Below are 22,286 nucleotides of genomic sequence, written 5' to 3'. Positions count from 1 at the left end.
AGTCCAGGGGCCAGGCATGCTCCCAATTTGGATGTCGGTCCTTTTTTCTAGACTTTCCAGTGGACAGAATCTAAGTTTAATTGTTTGTTTTCTTAAGAAAAAAAAATGTATCATGAGTTTATACCTACATTTACCATTCAGATTTCTGGGCAATAAGATTTTCATTCAACTTCTTTTTTTAATTTTATTTTGAACTGGTACATAAAAACATAGAAATTGCAGGTTAATGGGGTGATGTGATGTTTTGATACCTGTATACATTGTATGATGTTTAATTCAGGTTAAATGTGTCTGTCTCCTCAAATGTTATTTCTGTATAGTAAAAACCTTCACGATCCTTTCTAGCTTTTTTAAACAGTCAGCACCTAATTGTTATCTATCGTCACCCTACTGCACACCAGGACTTCTCCTATCTAGCTGGAACTTAGAACCCACTGATAAACTCACCCTGTCCCTCCCTCCCCGCGACTCCCACAGCCTCATATCATAACTATTCTGCTCTCAACTGCTGTGAGATCAACCATTGCATATTCCACATTGGAGTGAGAGCAGGTAGTCTGTGTCTTTCTGTGCCTGGCTTATTTCATGTAGCATAATGGTCTCCAGTTTCATTTATGTTGTCACAAATGACAGGGTTTTCACTCTTTTTTATGGCTGAAGAGTATTCCACTCTGGGTATGTGTCACATATTTACAATTTCTCTCCCTCTCTCTCTCCCCCCCTCCCTCTCTCTCTCTCTTCCTCTCCCTCTCCCTCTCCCCCTACCCCTACCCCCTCTCTCTTTTTCTCTTTCTCTCTCCACCTCCCCATCTTTTTCCTTTGAGTTATTTTTTTTAATTCTTGGTTTTGGAAGCCCTATAAAACAGTGCATTCCCAGGGACGATGATTGTGAAGAAGAAATTTTGCTATCTTTGCTTTTCTTTTTTTCCATAATAGTTTTTTTTTTTCTTTCTCATATTATGTTCCTTGACTTTGCTTTCTGGTTTCAGTAAAATGTTTGCTTAGTGATATGCCTTGTCTTACCAAATTTATTCATTTAAAAAGATAGTATACATAACATAGTACAAAATTCCCATATCAGAAGATGGTCCATTACTCTCACCAGGGGGGTCCAGGCCCCTTGCTGTCCTCAAGTGGCAACGACTGAGTTGAGTTTCTACTGCACCCTCTGGAAATAGTCCCCGTGTGACCCAGGGTGGGCATCTTTTATTTTACATAAATAGGAGTGCTCCATATAAATTCCTTTTCATTTTCCCCTTCAAAGTTATTCAGAGTTCTGTGCAGCAAACTGCTCTAGATATTTTAAACAGAAAAGAATTTAATGTAGGAATTTAGATTCTTACAAAATTGTTATACCTCTAAGAACTCCTAAAAGAGTGCCTGAATGGCTTCCCAAGAAAGCCTCTTCTATCTCTGCTGGGTCAGGAAATTCTGTGTAGTCCCTACTTGCTCCTGTTATCATTGTCATTGGCTTGACAGATAGTTGATCAGTAGATAGAGAGCTGATAGATGAATAGATGATAGATAATAACAGATGACCAATAAGAAGATAGAAAAATCTTGGAGGAGGGAGGGAGAGAGAGAGAGAGACAGGCAGAGACGGGGTGGGGGGGGGTGGTTCTCAAAGGTTTTCTATTGATGTACATTTACACTGTGACCGATTTTTGCTTTTTCGCTTTCATGAATAATGCTGCATCAGGAATCCTTACATAGTCCTCTTTGTACACCTGGAAACACAGGTGTTGCAAAATTTCTCGGTCTTGGGTCATATGCAGGCTAACATTTGATAGATACTGCAAAATTGCTCTCCATAAGAATGGTAACAATTATTTAGAATTATTTGTTTCTCCATGGTTATATCAATAGTGTGAAATGGTTTCTTAAACATTTTGAAACAAAATGGGTGAAATGGTGTATCTAATTGTGGTTTTCCTTTTAATTTCCCTGGTTAGGAGTCAGGTTGATTATTTCCATAATGTCGTTTGCTAAATTTTGACATTTTTATTGGGGTTTTTTTGGTCTCTTATATATGAAATGGGAAGGTTATTTATTCATTTAGGAAGTAGTCCTTTGTCTTGTGCATTTGGTATTTTTCCTCATTATAGTTATCTTTTAAACTTTATCCTGAGACTTTTTTGAATTTTATATTAAAAATACAGAATTTTGTTTTTAACTCCTAGGTTTTGTGTTATGTCTGAATGGTCTCAGCCACTTTACCGAGTGATCTCAGTTTCTTTAGCTGTGTTTTTCCAGCTGATTTCCCCAGGACCAGCACTAAGAGAACACTTGTAGCCCTTTTTAATTTCCTTCTCCTTTTCTCCTCCCTGGATCCCTTGTTCTCTCCACCCTTAATTTCCTCCTTTGCTCTCTCCCTCCTTTTTACGGTCCCCTACTGTCCCCAGAACAATGCTGAATAATGGTGGACATCCTAGTATTTCCTGTTGGAACCTTTTGATATTCCTCCATTAAATATGATGCTAGATTTTATAACCCTATTAGGAAAATAACCTTTCCATTTTTTATTAGCCGGTTTTTAAGAAATAGATTTCAAAATCTGATCGAATCTTATTTAAACATTTATGGGAATGATCATGTTTTCCCAATATTTTGTTTTCACATTTTTATCTACGAATATGACTAAGGTTCTTAATAAACTTTCAATATTGAGCCTTTCTTGCATTCCAGTTAGGAAAACAATGGATCATGATATTAAGTGCTGCTGGATTCTGTTGGCTAATGTTTTGCATTGGCTTTCTGCATTAGTAATTATATTTCAGATTCCCTGCAATATTATTCTGTGGTGCTATCCATTATGCTTACTGCATAAAGATTTTTATAATGTTTTCCTTCCCCCCCTGTGTTTTGGAAGCCATTTATATATCTTGGGTTTAACGGTTCCTTTAAGGTTGGCAGACTTCATTTGTAACACCATCTGTTGCCCTTCTTCCCCTGGGGATAGCTCTTTGAAGTCATTCTCTCGTTATTTTCAAAAAATATTTATTTTTTAGTTGTAGTTGGATACAATACCTTTATTTTATTTATTTATTTTTATGTGGTGCTGAGGATCGAACTAAGGGCCTCGCACGTGCTAGGTGAGTGATCTACCGCTGAGCCACAATCTAGCCCTCTCATTATTTTAAATACTTAAATTGCTTATATTTTCTGTAGACTTCCCACTTGCATAGGAAAATTGTTTTACTTATTGGGCACTCAAATACTCATATATTTTAGCTGATCATATATTAAATTTACCATTTTTTTCTTATCTATGGTAACTTCTCCCTTCTGATTTCTTTCATTTTTTTTTTTTTTTAATTTTTGGGTTAGATGTTATTTTTATTTTTACTAGGTATTAAACCCAGGGATGTTCTCTGACTGAGCTACACCCAAGTCATTTTTCTGGTTTTTATTTTGAGACAGGGTTATTGCTGAGTTGCCCAGACTGGCATTTAATTTGTGATCCTCTGGCTCAGGCTCCCAAGTCACTGGGATTCTAGCACACAGTGTGACAGTGTCCAGTCGACTTAAATTATTTATTTTTATCTATTAAAATTAATACTTAATTTTATGAAGTTTTCTCCGAGCAATGCTTTAACTTTAGTATTAATGCTATAACTATCAACTAGATAATTCATTGTAATTTCTTCTTTGTCCAAAATGTAATTTAAGTGAATTTAGAAAAAATATAAAAGCAGTAGTAGGTTTGCTTAGTAGTATTTTAAAATTAATTCTGGATTTTACTGATCTCCAGTCCAAGAAAGTCAAATGTAGAGCCTTTCTGTTTTTATTGAGGCCATTTTTGCAGTTCAGTGCAAAACTTTCAAAGTATGGTGCAAAAGATACACACTTGAGGGATGGAGTTGTGGCTCGGTGGTAGAGCGCTTGCCTGGCATGTGTGAGGCCCTGGATTTGATCTTCAGCACCACATAAAAAATAAATAATAAAAAAACAAAAGATTCATTCACAACTAAAAAATAATTAAAAAAAAAAAAAAAGAAGCGTACTTGGGAAGTAAAAACAGATGAGTTATTGAAACTTTTTTTTTTTTTTGCAATAGTAAGAATCAAACCCAGGCCCTTGCGCATGCTAGGCAAAAGTTCTCCAACTGAGCTATACTCCCAGCCCTGTATTTACTTTTTATGTTAAAAATGTTAATAGTACAGTTACCTAATGTGAATAAGTGGTTATATATGGTGGACAAAGTTTTTTTAAATTGATGAATTACATAATTGGAAACTTTTAACTGATGGACTAATCAAACATGAGTGACTATCTCATAGGAACCTAAAAAGGTTTATCATTTGTTAGAGTGTATAGGATTTTGAAGGAAAAACCAACTTTGACTCAGACTCCGTGTCTCCTACTACACATTCACAACACAGGTCGTTTCTGATACCAGATGAGTAGGAGTTTTTCCCACGTACCAAGCAAGCAAGCAATTCTGCAGCATCACCAGCTAATCCAACTGAGTTCTGTCATTATCTACCTGGAGACAGAGCAGATCCCACACGTGGAGGGCTCAGTCCCCCAAGACTGCACACACACTCCCTCCCCAGTTTAGATGCAACCGCAAGCCCCAGGATGTTTTACCTGTGCTTCTGACTGAAGGCTATAAACCCTTATTTGGGTTTAAATAACTTGCTTGAACACTTCCAAGAACTCGGGGGAACACTGACTTACATTTATCAGTTTATTATAAAGGATATTACAGAGGAAACAGATGAAGAGATGGGATATGGGAGAAGAAAGCATTGCCCAACCTTTCCCTTCAATTTTCTTCTGAGAGTCTAGCAGTCTCATGTCTCTGATCCATTTTAAGTTAGTTTTTGTGTATGCTGTAAGGTAAGGGTCCAGCTTCATTCTTTAGCACATGAATATCCGATTTTCCTAACACCAGTCTGAGATGGATTAAATGAGTAAGTTCCATTATCGTCTCATGATTTGGCAAATATCCTTGGTTTCAGCTCTGTCGTCTTAGTTTGTGCTAAGCTTCTTGGGTGTTCCTTTTTAAAAAATCTTTTCTACATGGCCCATGTTTTCTTTTGTCTATTTTATATGCACGTATTTTATGTTTTTGATAATTTAGAAAGTTTGTGATATCTTTTTAATTGTAAATTTACCTTTATAACAATAAGTTTGTACAATTAATTAATTCATTATTTAGACATTATCTATAAATTATAGATCTTTTTGTCTGAGCCTTGAGCAGTTAATATATTCATATTACCTCCTATCTCCCCTCACTCTTGTTCCTTTTCCCACCATCAATGTTTCCTGATTATGATCCCTTATTATTCTATTGTTTATTTTTCTGTCTTCTATATAAAATTATATCTTGATTACTGCTTTAGCTATCAGTTTTGAAAATATCTTTAAGCCGTCTTCTGTAAAAGATGATGATGTAGTGAATCTAAACAATCTTCACCTTCTCTAAAACTTCACCTCCAAGATTTTGTTGTTTTCTGTTATTTCTGCATTGTGTGTGGGGTTATTTCAACATGTTTATAACCTTGATACTTTGTTTCAAGACCTTAAATTTAAATTAATTTAAATATAGACAATATTTGTGGTGAACCTTTTTACTACAGTTTCTCTGTTATAGATTTTAGTTGCTTAAACTCTAATTTTAAGAATAAAATCCACTTCATTCTTACAAGGTTTATGGAGAGACCCATTCTTTGAGCTACTACATGCTTGGGAATGGTTGTTACCTACAGGTTTGGAAAACCATTGCTGACTATAACATCCTTGAGTTATGCTTTCCTCCCTGAATTCCTCACAAGCACAACTTTGCTCACTTCTCAGTGTTTTTGTTTTGTTTTGCTTTCTGCAGTACTAGAGATCAAGCCCAAGGCCTTGCATATGCTAGTCAAGCATACCACTGCTTAGATGCACACCCAACACAGTTTTATTCTCTTCTAGTTCTGAATGCTCAGCTATTAGTTGCAGTACTGCTCACACCTATAAAAATAGACCCCAGAGGATATTATTAGATATGCATAATGTATTTTTTATCACAAAACACTATGAAAGGGATATTTCTAATTGACCATTGAGTACTCTTCTGTGTACAGCAACCCACCAGTCCCTATGGTCTAGTTTTCTTGGTCATCCAGCTGAAAGAGTGGGGAGAAATTCTGCGAAGGCACAACTTCCTCTGTTTTTATTTTTTGTTCTAATTAGTTATATGTGACAATAGAATGCACTGTGACGCATCATACATAAATGGAGTATAACTTCTCATTCTTCCGGTTGTACATGATGTAGAATCACACTGGTCGTTTAGTCATATATGTGCATAGGGTAATAATGTCCGATTCATTCTACTATCCTCTCTACCCCCATACCCCCTCCTTTCCCTTCACTCCCCTTTGCCTAATCCAAAGTAACTCTGTTTTCCCTAGCACCCTAATGTACTGTGAATTAGCCTCTGCATATCAGAGAAAACATTTGGCCTTTGGTTTTGGGGGATTGGCTTATTTCTCTTAGCATGATAGTCTCCAGTTCCATCCATTTACCAGCAAATACCATCATTTCATTCTTCTTTAAGGCTAAGTAATATTCCATTGTGTATATATACCACATTTTCTTTATTCATTCATCTATTGAAGGACACCTAGGTTGGTCCCATAGTTTAGCCAATGTGAGTTGAGCTGCTGTAAACATTGATGTGTCTGCGCCACTGTGATGTGCTGATTTTAAATCCTTTGGGTATAAACTGAGAAGTGGGATTGCTGGGCCAAATGGTGGTTCTATTCCAAGTTTTCTGAGGAACCTCCATACTGCTTTCCATAGTGGTTGCACCAATTTGCAGTCCCACCAGCAATGTATGAGTGTACCTTCCCCGCCCCACATCCTCACCAATACTTATTATTGCTTGTATTCTTGATAATTGCTATTCTGACTAGAGTGAGATAAAATCTTAGAATAGTTTTGATTTGTATTTCTCTAATTGCTTGAGATGTTGAGCATTTTTTCTTATATTTGTTGACCAATTGTATTTCTCATGTGAAGTGTCTGTTCAGTTCCTTAGTTCATTTATTGTATTGATTGGGTTTTGTTTGATTTTTTGGTATTAAGTTTTTTGAGTTCTTTATATATCCTGGAGATTAATGGCACAGCTGCTTCTTTAAGCTGAGGCCCCTAATGGCACACGTCACTGTTATGAAGTCACCATTGGTCAGATCTAGCCAATGATCCACCCATCTGCATGATGTTGGAGAATAGGAAAAGAAGAAAATTGGGTTTTTGCTGAACAGCTGGCAGATTCTGTCATGGAGGGGAAGAAGTCTAAATCAAGTCTTAATAGTTTTCTCCTCTGAGTCACTTGATCATTTTTAGTAGAGGCCTAAATTATCTTTTCTTTATTTTTGAGGTCTGATTACTTTACTACGGAATGGTTCAGTAATGATTTTTCGATATCATTTCCCCCTATAAAATAGTATGCTCTTTTAATCTGCAGGCTTGGTTCTTCTTTTATCTCAAGAAAAAAAATCATTTTAAATACTTACATGCAACATTTGTTTTAGTTCTCTTTTTTTGGCACATAAATTCATCTTCCTATAACAAATATAAAGTTCATTGTTATCACAAGGTCATATTCACATAGAACGCACAAGGTGTGGTTGTCCATTAACTAAATGTGTGTTCTCCAAATTTCAGCCTGCAACTCAAGAATGAGTCATGAGATCTGTTTAGTGGGCCATGATCTGCTGAATTAGTTCTCTATTGTTGCATAATAAATTAATGCAAAATTAGAAGCTTACAACTACCGACATTTGTTAGCTCACTGTCTCTGTGGGTCCAGAGTCTGAGCCCAGTTTAGCTGGGTCCTTTGCTCAGGGTCTCACACGGCTGTAATCAAAGTGTGACTGAGCTTCATTCTCATCTAAAGGCTCAGCTGAGGAAGCATCCTCTTCCAAGCTCATTCTACTTGTTGACAAAATTCATTTCCTTGTGGCTACTTTGCTGAGGACTCCTGCTTTCTGCCAGCTGTTGGCTGGAGGCCACCCTGAGTCCTGGAGGTTGTCCAGGTTACTACAGCTCAGCCACAAGTCCTTACCAGATATGGTTTCTTTCACGGAATTTCAAGGAGAATCTCACTTCAGTCTGCTAAGCCACAGTCATATATAACATAACATCATCATGAAAGTGCTACATGATCACCTTTGACATATTCTGTTGGTTAGAAATCAAGTCATAGGTCTCTCCCACAGTCTAAAGGAGAGGATGATCCACAGGTGTCAATCCTTGGAGGTGCAGATCATTGATGGCCATCTTAAGTCTATTATTACGATCACATTTTAAAATTAAATAGGACAGGATTAGGTGGAAAGTATCAGGATGCATCACATGTGGTACAAGAACAGTCAGCCCTTCTTATCTCCTGGTTCCACATCTGAGGATTCAACCAATTGTGGATGGAAAACGTACACTGAGAAGGTACAGACTTGTTTTCTTGTCATTATTCCCTAAACAGTACATCAACTATTTATGTAGCATTTACATTATCTTAGATATTATAAGTAATCTAGAAATAATCTAAAGTATAAGAAAAGCTGGAGATGTAGCTCAGTAACACAACATGTGCTTAATATTCATGAGGCTCTGAGGTCAACAGCCAGCACTGCACACACACACAAAAAATGTATAAGGGAGGATGTGTGTAGGATCCATGCAAATACTACACCATTTTACACAAGGGACCTGAGCGTCTAAGGATTTAGGTGTCTGCACAGACTGCTGTAGTTTGAATCTGCAATGTCTCCAAAGGCCCATGTGTTCAAGGGTTGGTCACCAGTCAGTGGCACTATTGAGAGGTGATAGAACTTTCCTCCCTAGTGGAAGAAAGTTTGGTTACTGGGGGGTGTGCCCTTGAAGGGACTATTAGGACCCTGGCCCCTTCTTCTCTTTCTCTCTGCTTCCCAGCCATAATAAAGGTGAACAGGCCTCCTCTACCATGATTCCCACCACAATGTACTATGTTGCCACAGGTCCAAAGCAACAAGGTCAAGCAACTATGGACTGAAACATCTAAAACTGTGGGCTAAAATGAACCTTCCTTTTTTAAAGTTACTTATCTCAGGTATTTTGTCACAGTGGTGGAAAACTGACTAACACAGTACCAAAGATGATGACATGTACTTGTTAATGAAAATTATGTTAGTAATACAATACATGTTGTGTGTGAGAGTAAAAGAAAGGATTTCTTACTAAGGGCCCAGAGCAAAATAGGCCAATAGCTGCTGATCTAGGAGATCCTTTTGCAAATACTCAAGTCCCATTTGGCTCATTCTTTCTGTTTATTGTGTTCCCATGGCAACCACAAAGAAAATGTTCTCCAGCCTGCTCCACTTCATTTCTGCTGGCAGTAGTAGTAGCCATCATGGGTCTTCAATACTCAGAGGATTGACACCACTTTTATTTCCTCTAAAGTTTTCTTATCAAATGCTGCTGTGGAGCTCAGCAAGCCTTGCACCACGGGGGGGCCCCATCTCCTTTGACTCATTTCTCTGCTTGGCCTGTGAGAAATGCAGTGTCCTGTTCTCAGGGTGTCTGAATTGTCCCTGTCCCTGGCTGCTCTGCTTTCAGGTGGACTGAAGTCCGGCATTAGAGGAATCTCTTACTTTATTAATGCTGAAATTTCCATTTTCGGCTCCATATCATTTTCTTGGGGTTTAAGAGAAAAGTGGGGTCTGAGAAGTACTTACTTTGCATCTTCAAGTCCTGTACACCCGAGGGAGCTCTGCGGCTTTGAAAGAAGACCCAATGTCCCATGCTGCTCCTAAGCTCACCTGTGTCCACTCCCAGTGGGCAGTGAGGCCTGGACATGGCATGTCCTCTCTCCCCTCCCTGCCTTCCTAGAGTGTGACCACTTTAGAAGGAGGGACTTAGCTCAGGTTGCATCCAAATCTGAGTTGCCTATCTGGGTTTTTGTCTCTATAATTTGGCAGAATTTTATTTATTTGTGTGTGTGTGTGTGTGGTCCTGGGGATGGAACCCAGGGTCTTGTGCATGTGAGGCAAGTACCCTACCAACTGAGCTATATCCCCAGCCCTGGCAGGATTGTTTCAGAGACATTTGTTGCTTTGTGATTGATCTCACCCCACCACCTCCTGGGTTTTGGTCTCAGGTTGCTTTGGCCCAGCTGAGTTGGCTCTTGGGGTTCTGAAGCTTCATCCTTCCCAGGGTCTCACCCCCTGCTCCCCCACCTCTCTTTCTTCCAGGCACTGCATGTTTTCTGTTTCTCTTCTCTTTTCCCTTCTGATAAGTTTCTGTTCATTTATGAGAATTATTAGGCCTTTGGGGTTTTAATGATTTTGCCTACACTTTCCTCCCAGTTTGAAGGAACAAAAATGGTGAGCTCAGAAGATCCCAGTTGCCTCTCCCCATCTCTGCTCCTGCTTTCACGGCCCAGGGCATCGCCTTTCCTCAGACTAGTGGATGAAGGGGACCAGGCGGAAGGAGGAGGAGAGAGAAAGTGTGTGGGTGAGGGGTGGGGGTAAGCAGGGGATGGAACTGGCCACATTACGTCAGGTGCATGTACAGATATGTCACAACGAATCCCACTATTACGTATAGTTAAAGTGCACCAATAAAATCTTTTAATTATAATAGATAGAGTTTAAATTAAAAAAAGAAACTTTCCACACCAAGCCAGGCTCTGCTGTTCTTTCTGTCCCATCTCAGAGATGTGACTCTGTCTGCCTTCTCCTGTCTGATTGATGAGCCTTCATGTGTATTTCTCAGGGCTTTCCTCTGTTGGTCATTTTATCAAGAACAACCTAGCTTTTCTCAGTCATATTTGCTTAGATGTTCTGAATATTGTTTCCTACATGATGTTTTAAGAGCTTTTTTTCTTTTCCCAAAGTGTCATGGTCCCAGCCTAGTTTTTTGACTTGTCTTACTGCATCCCCCCATGCAGGACTTCAAGTTAGCTGTGGCCCCAGAAGACCTTCCTGCCTGATTTCAGGAAGATGCAAGGCTTGGTTTAATGCCATCTCTCTCAATTTCTCCCCTCTCTCCCTCCAACAACACACCCTCTCCTCCCAGCCCTAGTCCTTGCCCTTTTCCTCAAAGGAAAGTGGAGAAACTCAGTTGTGCAAACAAATACAACATAGAAGAATGTAATAGCCCAGTTCAGTTAGTGTTGCCTCAGGGCATCCAAACCAGTCCTGGGCAAAAACATCCAGGAAGAAAACCAGCTGCCTTGGCCCCTTCCCTTTATACATGAGGAAAAAAAAATAGTTTTCATTATAGAAATTTTGCACGTGCCTGGTGACTGCAGCTTGCAGTTAAAAATGAAGTCAGATGTATTCGCTTCACCCAGTGACCCACACTGAGCACTTTGAAAATCCTAACAGTGCAGTGGCACATGTGCCTGTCATCCCAGTGTCTGGGGAGGCTGAAGCAGGAGGATCGTGAGTTCAAAGCCAGCCTCAGCAATGTAGTGAGACCCTATCTCAAAATAAAATATCAAAAGGGCTGGGGATGTGACTTGATGGCTAAGTACCCCTGGGTTCCATCCCTGGTACCTGCCCCCAACCTTTACTGGAAGATTTTGTCAGCAGAGGCTCCTGATGTAAACCCACCACTCCAGGAAAGAAAAAGATAAAAACAAAACCACGACTGTGAGAGAGCTGTATTTTTGGAATAATAAGAAAAGCGCATGTCGGAGACTTGGCCACGGCACATCTCAGTGGGGTGATGTGACTGAGCCCAACAGCAATCAGATGTTTTGCAGTGGCAATGAGTGGGCACACGAGGCCACTGCAGGGGAGGGGATGCCAGCATGAGTTTCAATAACTAAATTAAGCTAATAATTAAGTTTTCTTTTCAGTTGGTGTAAAATGAGTAAAAATTCATAAGCAAAGAATATCATTAGAAAGTTGGATTTTTTTTTTTTTTTTTTTGGCTGGGAAAATACCACATGGTGATGACATTGGTGCAGTGGAGGGCCAGGACTGGCACCTGAAGAAGGCTCTAGTCCCAAGGAGGCTTTGGCAGTGGTCTCCGGAGTGGAGGCCGTGGGGCTCCAGGAGGCAAGGCCAATGACAAGGAGCGGACCCCCCTCACCAAGCTGGGCAGCCCGGTCAAGACATGGAGATGGAGTCACTGGAGGTGATTGACCTCTTCTCCTGGCCTATGGCTGAGTTGGAGGTCACTGCCTTTTCCTTTAGGCATCTGTCAAGGACAAGATTTTGAAGATCATGCCTGTGCAGAAGAAGGCGAGGTTTAGGACATTCATCCCTTCTTGGGACCACAATGGTCATGTCAGCCTGGCTGTTAAATGCTCCAAGAAGGTAGCCACCACCATCTGAGGGCCATCATCCTGACCAAGCTCTCCATGGCCCCAGGGGAATTGATATGGTCAAGTCTGTCACTGTCCCACGTAAGGTGACAGGCCTCTTCAATACCGCGCTGGTGTGACTCACCCCTATCCTCAGAGGCACTGGCGATGTCTCAGACCCTGTCCCCAAGAAGCTGCCGCAGGTGGCTAGTGTTGATGACGGCGACACCTTTGTCGTCACCCTGCACTGTCACCCTGGGCATCTTCACCACGGCCACCTCTGATGCCATCTCCAAGACCTACAGCTACCTGACCCAGATATCTACAGAGAGACTGTGTTCACCAAGTCTCCCTATCAGGAATCCACCCACCATCTTGAAAATACCCACACCAGTCTCTGGAGAGAGGATCCAGGCTCCACTGTGGCCAAAACATGGGATGTTTATTTAAGAAAAATAAAATAACAAAACCCGAGAGAGAGAGAGAGAGAGAGAGAGAGAGAGAGAGAAAGCAAGTTGACATCCAAATATAAAAGCAGATTTGCTTCATGCTTCACCTCATGGCAAACCTTTACTCTGTGAGGGATTAGGGATGGGGAGCCCGAGGGGATGCCCTGAGACACCAGCCATCACTTCTAGAGAACGGGTTCTTGTGAGTATTTTTACTAGTACTAATTAATTATTCACTCTGCAAATATTTTTGAAGTATAATAAGTAAGTCACTATTCAAGCAACAGATAACCATGCAGATGACAGGAGACCATATGGTGGTTACAAGACAGAATTAAACATCTTAAAGGACAAAATACTCATATTCATTTGCAGCAATTAACTAGGGTATGAGACCATCTGCTGTGACTCATTAGTCCCCTGTGGACACTTATACAATTGTATGTTTCACATTGGCTTATCTCAGTTCCATAATCCAAGCAGAAAGAACACATTTTCCATTGCTTTCTGATTCCGTATTTATGGTAGAGAAATGTTTCTATCATGAGGCTGCTGTATTTGGTACTTGGCTCAAAGATGGTAAGGTGGGTGTGGAGGGCTTTATGTTTGTTTTCAGGGTTCTTCCTCTTTGCATTATTTTCTCTGATCTGCCTCAGAAACTATTTTTTCCCCCTAGTATTTTTCTAGCATCTCTTCATGCTTCTTAGGAAGAGGGAGGAATGAAGAGGAAGCACTCACCATGACCTGGGAGGCAACAAGAGCAGACCTTGGAAGAGATTCTGGAATTGTTGTCATTTTACACTTCTGGGCAATTTGAATAGAGCTCATTTATCTTCCGAGAAGAAGTCTCAAATCCCTAGTATTTATCCCTTGAAAGTTTTAATCTCCCTAATGCAATATTGTTTTCCCCAGGGGAAGACTTTTAAGCTCAAAGTGCAAAGTCAAGGCAAAGAGGAGTGGGGGAGGGGCAGTTAAGCAATTACCTAATGCGTAGGAAATCATCGGGAGCATCAGGTGGAAAAAGGAAAATTAAACCCAAGCAAGAAAAAAAGAGGAAATAACAAAGGTAACAGCAGAAAGCAAAGAAATAGGGAAAAAAAAGTAGAGAAAAGCAATGAAACAAATGACTGGCTCATTAAAAAAAAGAAATCAATAGTTGATAAGCCCTGAGGGAGGTTAACGATGATAGAAAAAAATACATAAATCTCCAACAACAGAACAAAATGGGGTCACTGCAGGTTCCTGCAGCTTATGGAGGAGAAGATGAGGAACTGTCAGGAACAAGTTTATCACAAGTTCAAGACGATGGAAGAAATGGACCAACTCCCTGAAAAGCAGAAGCTGCAACTGAGATGAAACTGATCATCTGACAATTGAAGAAGTCTAATTTATAATTAGCCTCTGAGGAAGTTCTCTTCAGGCCCAGAGAGCTCCTCTGGAGAAGTCTACCAAATAGGAGGAGAAAAATGAATACAATTTTACATAATCTCTTCCAGAAAATGGAAGAGGAGGGAGTCCTTCCCAGATCATTTTATGGAGCCAGTATTGTCCTGATAGTTAAAGTGAACAAGGACAGGAAGGAGGGAGGGGGAAACCCCTAAATCTGAGACCTTATGTAAATATTAACTAAACTTGGTTCACAGTCAAAAATGAAAATGGTAAAACTATAAAACCTTCAGGAAAAGTAAATGTGGGATATCATCTGAATTTAAAGCTAGGTAAAAGATTCTTAGATGTGATCCCCCAAACATAATCCCTAAAAGGGAAAATTCACATATGAGACCTCATCCAATTTAGAACTTTGATCTGAACAAGACTCCATTAAAAGGATAAAAAGACAAGCCACTTGAAGAAAATATTCACAAACTGCAGATCTGGCATAAATATAAACTCAATATATAAATGTAAACTCATATAAATATAAACAACATAAAAAACGCATTTAGAAAACACACAAAAGACATGAACAGACACACACTTCACTGATGGTGTACACAGACAATGAAGAGTGAATGAACAAAATATACTGAAAGGGAAAAAAGAGTGAAAGAAAAGATCTTTAATATCAGTAACAATTAAGGAAATGCAAGTCATTTAATAACCTATTTGAAAGGTTAGGTTATTACATGAACATTTGACTTACTATTATTTTCTACTTATAACAGGTTTATGGGGTGTAATCCTATTGTAAGTCAAGGAGCACCTCTGATATTGTTATTGGCCCATAGTTTAGTTTAGGGTTCACTCCTGTGTTGTACATTCTGTGTTTTGCCAAATGCACAATGTCAAGTTATCACCATTATAATATTATATAGGATAGTTTTATTGCCCTAAAAATCCCATCTGCTCCACCTCATTCTTTCCTTTCCTCTTGCTTGGTACTTCCCAAGCCTTCAGAAATTACTGATTTTTTTAAATGTCTCAATAGTTCTGCCTTTTTCAAAATGTGGTATAGTTGAATTCATGCATTTGTAGCTTTTTCAGATTGGCTTGTTTCACTTATCAATATACATTTAAGACTCTTTTTTGTGGCTTCATGGCTCATTTCTTTTTGTGGATAGATAGCTTATTTCCTTTTACTGCTGTATAATATTCCATTGTATTGATGTACCAGTTTTTCTATTCACTCACCTACTGAGGCCATCTTGGTTGTTTCCAACGTTTGACAATTATGAGTAAAGCTGCTATAAACGTTTGTGTGTGGGTTTTTGAGTGGGCACAAGTTTCAAACTCATTTGGTTAATTTCTAAGCAGTGGGGTTGCTGGATCTATATGGTAAGACCACGTGTAACTTTGTTAAAAACAAAACAAAAGCAAAAACTCTGCCACATTGCCTCCCAAAGTATCTGCACTGTTTTGCATTTCCACCAGCAACCAAAGTTATTCCACGTCTTCACTAGCTTGTGGCATTAACAGTGTCTTGGGTTTGGGCCATTCTGGTAGGGGTCTACTGGTATCTAATTATTGCTTTACGTTACATTCTCTGAGAATGTACAGTGTTGTGTCTCTTTTCATATGCTTTTCTCTTTTTTTCCAGCTGTGTATCTTCTTTGTTGAGGTGTCTATTAGGATGGATTGCAAATTTATTTGATTGTTTCCTTGATTATTGTGAAGTTTTAAGAGTTCTTTGCATATTGAGTTGACTACTCTGGATGTTTTGCCTTTCCATATAAAACTTTAGAATCAGTTTGTAAATATCACAAAGTAGCCTGCTGGGATTGTTTTGAGTCTGTAGATCAAGCTGGGATCTTCAAAACATAATCCCTGAAAGGGAAAATTGATCCCCAAAACATAATCCCTAAAAGGGAAAATTTGAATTACCTTTCCTCCATTTATTTAGACATTCTGTGATTTTTTTTCATCAGAGGTTTGTAGTTTTTCTCAAAAAATTCTTGTATGTATTTTGTTAGATATGTACCTAAATGTTTCTGTATTTCTCTTTGTGTGTGCTAATATTAGTGGTGTTGTGCTTTTGTGCTTTTAATTTTAAATTCTAAGTGTCCATTGCTGGTACATAGAAAAGTAACTGACTTTTTTATGTATTAACCTTTTTTTCCTGTGACCTTGTTATAATTGCTTGTTAGTTCTAGATTAGCTTTTATCTTTATCAGTTCTTTGGGGATTTCTGATTTAGTCAGCTTTTTTTTTGCTGCTGTGACCAAAAAGATCTCAAAAGAATAATTTTAAAGGAGGAAAAGTTTATTTGGGGGCTCACAGTTTCAGAGGTCTCAGCCCTGCATTCCTCAGGGCTCGGGTTGAGGCTGAACATCATGGTGGAAGAGTTTCATGGAGGAAATACGCTCAGGATGTGACAATCAAGAAGCAGAGAGAGATTTAAATATATATATATATATATTTGCAAGATTAAAAAATATATATATATACCCAAAGTCATGCCCTAATTCCCCACCTCCTCCAGCCACACCCTACCTGCCTTCAGTTACCACTCAGTTAATCCCTATCAGGGTTGTGTTAAGGCTTTCATAACCCAGTCATTCCATCTCAAAACCTTCTTGTATTGTCTCACACGTGAGTTTTTTGGGGGCACCAAACCGAACAGTTTTCTACATGGACAGGCCTATGTATGAACAAAGATATTTTTAATTTCCTTCTTCCCAATTTGCGTACCTTTTATTTCCTTTTCTTATATTATACAGTGCATTTCAGAGCAATATGTAACTACAAATATGATTACAGATATCAATGTGCATCCTTTAAAACAAGCTCTCACTATTTTCAGTGTAGGTTCTAAGTGTATTTTCTATATATTAGTTTAAACTCCAAAAAATAGGAAATTTCTTGGATTTGTGTATCTCTACAGCCTACCACAGGGTCTGAATGTGGTGGCACTGGATGAGTGTTGTTTAGTAATCCTCCTGATCCATGGGAGATACATTCTAAGCCTCCCAGGGGATGCTAGAACTGTGGATAATACCAAACTTTATATATACTAAGCTTTTTCCTATATCTATGATAAAATTTGAATTAAAAATGAGGCACAGTAGAGATTAATAACAACTCATAATAAAATAGAAAAGTTATAATATTCTGTAATAATATTATTGAAAACTTGCAAATTGTTGATTACTGGCATTTTCTATTTAATATTTTCCAGACCATGGTTCACATCAGGTGACTGAAACTACAGAAAATAAAACCATGGTTAAGGGGGTGACTAGTGTAATTAACAAAATTAATACCCATGTCCAGGATCTAAGGAGAAAATGGACTGAGGTCTGTCAGATGCTTCCAATGAAGAGATTTAGTGCGGGGGGCCGGTGAACATCACCGGGATCTTTCAGAATTCCTCTGACTGAGGGTGGGAGCAGGGTGAAAGGTGAAAATCAGTAATAGAATTTTTAGAGGTGTAGACAGGGCTAAGGAAACCAAAAGAGACGCTGAGACACTTATTTTATAAATGAAGACTCTGCGCCTTAATGAGGATCGCAGTTTACAGCGGCAGTGAGTGACTGAGATGATTTCAAGCTCATTCATTAGTTTCAAATCACTTTTATTACTGTATATTCTTCTACTTGCCTTGTTCTCTGCTCCTTGCTACCTTCCAAATGAGTTGTTCTCTGGAATAAAATGTCACATTCAACCAAGCCTGAGGTTAAATTTACCTTGAAGTAACCATAAGATGCTCCTCCTTTTAAAACCAGACCAAATGGATTAAGGTCAAAGTTCTCTTTATGTCCTCAAATGAGTTATGGCCTGAAATAAAACCTGTCTCATTTTGGAATAATATAAGACATATGAAGCTTTCTCCTCTCCTTCCCATTTTGCAGATAAGTGTCTGGACTTTTCTGGAAATAAATTAACTGAAAGCCAGAAGGATATTATATTTACTAATGTGTGCTCTGGGCGAGAAGACCCAGTATGGTGGGGAGGGGACCAGAAGATGTTGACCTGGGTTTGAAAGCTCTTTCCGTTGCTGGAGATAATCATTACAGCCTAGCCTTACCTGAGTCTAAGAATTCATCTGACACTAATTGTTGTCCGGATTATAAAACATTAAAGCTCCTAGCACTACCAGAATGAAAAGGTCTCCTGGTTTTGAACAATAGTTGCAGCATTTGTTTTGAAACCCCTTTATATTTTTCAGAATTCTTTTCCATTCTGAACTAGCTCACAGATCCATTCAGTTTCGTGTGACTTGCATATCCCCACAATTTTGGTACTCATTCAGTCCTCTTCCTTTCCAAAAGGAAAGGTAAATGAGTAAGATTCTCTGCATGTGGCCAGCTCTCTGCAGGTTTGCAGTCGGCAGAGCTCCCTGTTAATGCTTAATTTATTCACATTATCTGTCTGAAAGCCAAAGACATCTGAGGATGTAAGACCCGACCTGCCTCAGACAATTTCCTGGCACAGACTACGAGAGTCAGCAGAAATGGATATGATCTGTTTGGGGGTTTTCTTATTGTTTGCTTTGTTTTGCAGCGCAGTTACTTTTTTGTTTTTGCTTTTGTTGTTGTTGTTTATTACTGGAGATTGAACCCAGGGGTATTCTCTATACACTCAATTTCAATTTTTTTTTTTTAAGACATGGTCTCCCTCAATTGCCCAAACTGACCTCAGAATTATGATTTTCCTGCCTCACTCAGCATCCTGAGTCACTGGGATTACAGGCATGTCCACAGCACCCAGCAGAATATTTTTTAATGGAATTTCAATCTTTTGCATTTTTATGACAATAGATTTACTTTTGCCTCTCCTCATATTCCATTCTTTAACCTCATTTGTTTCTCTAGATTATGATAATATTCAAATATTATAATTTTTGCTCATAAATATAATTCATGTGTGATATTTTACATGGAAAGTTCCAAAATGGACCCAAATCAAGCAGACAGAGAAAATTCTGTACATGTGGAAGACATCAATAAATGATGTAGGATTAAAAACAACATCAGAGATATTAAAAACACTTATTAGACTTTGATCAATACATGGGTCAAAATCTAATGCCTTGTAATTATAAAAGGAAGATAACAAAAGCTGATTTTCCACCAATTTTTTTTTAGTACCACTTAATAGGGAAGAAATTGAATTAAATATCTTCCTTCCCTGCTTCAAATTATTTAAGGTATCACTATTTTATTAAATTTATTATTATTTAAGGTATTTAAATTATTATTAAGGTATTACTCTACTTTCTGTTATGCATTTGAGTTTGAACTGAGTAGGATTTAAGTTACACTTAGTACAGAAAAGAAAACTATGATATAGAAGGACTCAAGTGATGTGTGGGGACAGAGGAAGGAAGGAAGGGGAGAGGGAGGGAAGAAAGAAGGAAATAGGGAAGGAGGTACAGGGAATCCACAGCTGGAGGACTTAGAACTAAAATCTCAGAACTTTAGGAACACCAGCAAGGTATCTGCACATTCTCCTCCTACCCTCCAGACCTATGGTTGCAGAACAATCTCGAACCCTCCCATTGACGTCTCCATGCTTTCTTCATTACTAATTCTTATCCTTTAGGCCTGGGAACATTTCCTCATGTCTAACTTCTATTGCAATTGAGGTTGGTTATCCCCAGGAAACCAAGCCCTCATTCTGCCCCACCACCTCACATCCTCCGGGCCAACACTTTCCTCCACCAAAAGCTCTTCCTGATGTCTCTCCAACCTTCTGCCCAGGGCTTCCATGGACATCCCTGGTGCCCCTGGAGTGCAGGTGTTATCACCTTCTGAGCCACTGATAACCCCCGGTCACTGGGAATGGGAGCAGATGGAGAACCTACCAGGGAGGTTTCTCATCCTCCACAGAGAGAGTCCTGGCAGGCCCCCACCACCAGCAACCAGGACTCACTCTGGTACCTTCTCTCCTGTTCCAGTCCCCACAGTCCTCCCCTTCTGCGCTCTGGGAATATGCCCCGAATAAATCACCTGTATGCCTTTGGCTTGGGCTCTTCTTCTTCTTCTTTCTGGGTGGATCCTGTCTATATTGACATACATTTTTTTTTTTCAAATCTAAAAACTAATTGTTTAAAGTTGTTTAAACTGAGATAAGTTAACTCATCTTTTCACTTCAGGGAGAAAGTTTGTCCTAATAAAATCCTTCCTAGTTTTGTATAGACTCACCATTTTGAGGGACTTTATAGAATATATATATATATATATATATATATATATATATATATATATATACTATATATACACACACACATATGTATATATATGTATATATATACAAACATATACATAAATATATTGAATATATATAAACACATATACATATATATTGAATTAATTATAATATATATTAAAAGAGTAATGTTATTAAACGCTCAAAGTACTCATTACACAGAAAAACAAATCTAGATACTTTATTTCAAATATTCATCTAAAAGAATCCAAGAGCATTGGAGACAAAGTTGAAATCTCTGCTTTTTTAGTTTTCTGAGCCCTACTCCCCTAAATCAATCCTCAGAAATAGCTACCATCATGAATTTGGTACATTTTTTCTTCCAGCTTTATTTTTGCTTATTTACAAAATATTATTTTGCATGGCTTAATATTTACACAGATTATTTCTGTTAAAAGTTGGCTTTAAAATATATGCAAATGGTATTGTGCCTTATGTTTTATCTTGAAGCTATGTTTTTTATCCCTTTTATTTTTGTTAAATTTATGCATGATGATACATATGGCTCTAGATCACTTCTCTTGTCTTCTGTAGTACTCCACTGTATGAATATGATTTATTCATCTATTCCTCATTCTAGGTATTTTTGGATGTTTCCAGGTTTGCTTTTTTGGATTTTGTTTGTTTGTTTGTTTGTTTTCTCTCTCTGTTATAAATAGTGTTGCTGCCAAGACACGTTTTTGAGTGTGCCTTTTGGTACACATGTGCACAGATTTTTTTTCTATTTTCTTGGTCATGAGGAAAAGACATTTCTAGCTCTCGTGTGTATGGCCAAGCTGCTTCTTTGAATGGCTCTGCCAATTTTCTCTTCCACTAGCTAAGCAAGAGTTCTTGCTTCTCTAGGACCCAGCCACCACTTCATATTTTAAATTCTTTTAAACTATTTTGTCAATCTTATGGGTTTGAATGGGACTCTTTTTTTTTTTTTCTTTAATTTCTTCAACTACTAGTGAAATTGAGTGCCTATTTGGTTCTTGAGCCATGAGTTTTTGTCTTAGGAGATGAAGACTTTTTCTCTCTGACTGCCTTTGTCTCATGGATGTGTTAAGAATTCTTCATATCTTCTTGGGGTTTTGATTTTTGCCTTTTGCTTGTGTGGTGCCAGGGATGGAACCCAGGGCTCTTCCACTGAGCTATACCCCTCCCCAGTTCCCCAAGTCCTTAAGATCTTCAGTTACTAACTCTGGTTTAGTGTTGCAAATCTGTTTGCCAGTTTGTCTCCCATGTTTGTCTATCATGTGTTCTTTACTACTCAATATTTAAATGTCGACCCAGTTGGGTCTATTAATTTGTAATTTACCTGCTTATTAATTTTCATGCAGCCAAACTTTGTTTTCAGAAGTAATCCATCTTTTTATTTATTTTTTAATTATCTGTAATCTGTCTTTTTTAAAGAATCGTCTTTTAGCCGGGCACAGTGGCACACGCCTGTGATCCCAGAAGCTCAGGAGGCTGAGGCAGGAGGATTGCAAGTTCAAAGCCAGCCTCAGCAATGGTGAGCCACTAACAACTCAGTGAGACCCTGTCTCCAATAAAATATAAAAAAGGGCTGGTGATGTGGCTCAGGGGTTGAGTGCCCCTGAGTTAAATCCCCAGTAGCCCCCACCTCCCAAAAGAATCATCTTTTAGTTTGCTTGGCTTGGTTTATATTTCTCTGACTTCTGTTCTTATGCTTATTAATCCTTTCTTCCCTTTATTTTTGGCATCGTCCAGTTTAATTTTCCAGTTTTGCTCATTTCACTGATTTGAGTCTTTGAACTAATGCATTTTAACTCACTCTCTCTGCATCTGCCTCATTTTGAAGCGCAGTAGTTGACGTGGAGTGTGGTTCTAGGAATTTATCTTCTTAAACTACAGTACATTTTTTAAGTTTAAACAAATCAATTCATGTACATAATTTT

General features: G+C 38.6%; 1 long non-coding RNA gene and 1 pseudogene across 1 annotated transcript in view; both read left to right on the top strand.

Moving 5' to 3' along the window:
• Positions 1–487: 487 nt before the first annotated feature.
• The window catches only part of LOC114107935 (uncharacterized), a 38,257-nt gene continuing 16,458 nt past the window's right edge, over positions 488–22,286 (top strand). Inside the window, exon 1 of the long non-coding RNA XR_011704808.1 lies at positions 488–552. This is a non-coding gene — a long non-coding RNA (uncharacterized lncRNA). The remainder of the gene's footprint in view (positions 553–22,286) is intronic.
• On the top strand, positions 11,311–12,753 carry LOC114084440 (small ribosomal subunit protein uS5 pseudogene; annotated as a pseudogene).

The sequence above is a fragment of the Marmota flaviventris genome, chromosome 16 (assembly GCF_047511675.1).
Source record: "Marmota flaviventris isolate mMarFla1 chromosome 16, mMarFla1.hap1, whole genome shotgun sequence".
NCBI classification, from domain to species: Eukaryota; Metazoa; Chordata; class Mammalia; order Rodentia; family Sciuridae; genus Marmota; species Marmota flaviventris.
Note: the sequence above shows the minus strand (reverse complement) of the source record. Positions and strands in the feature narration are given on the sequence as shown.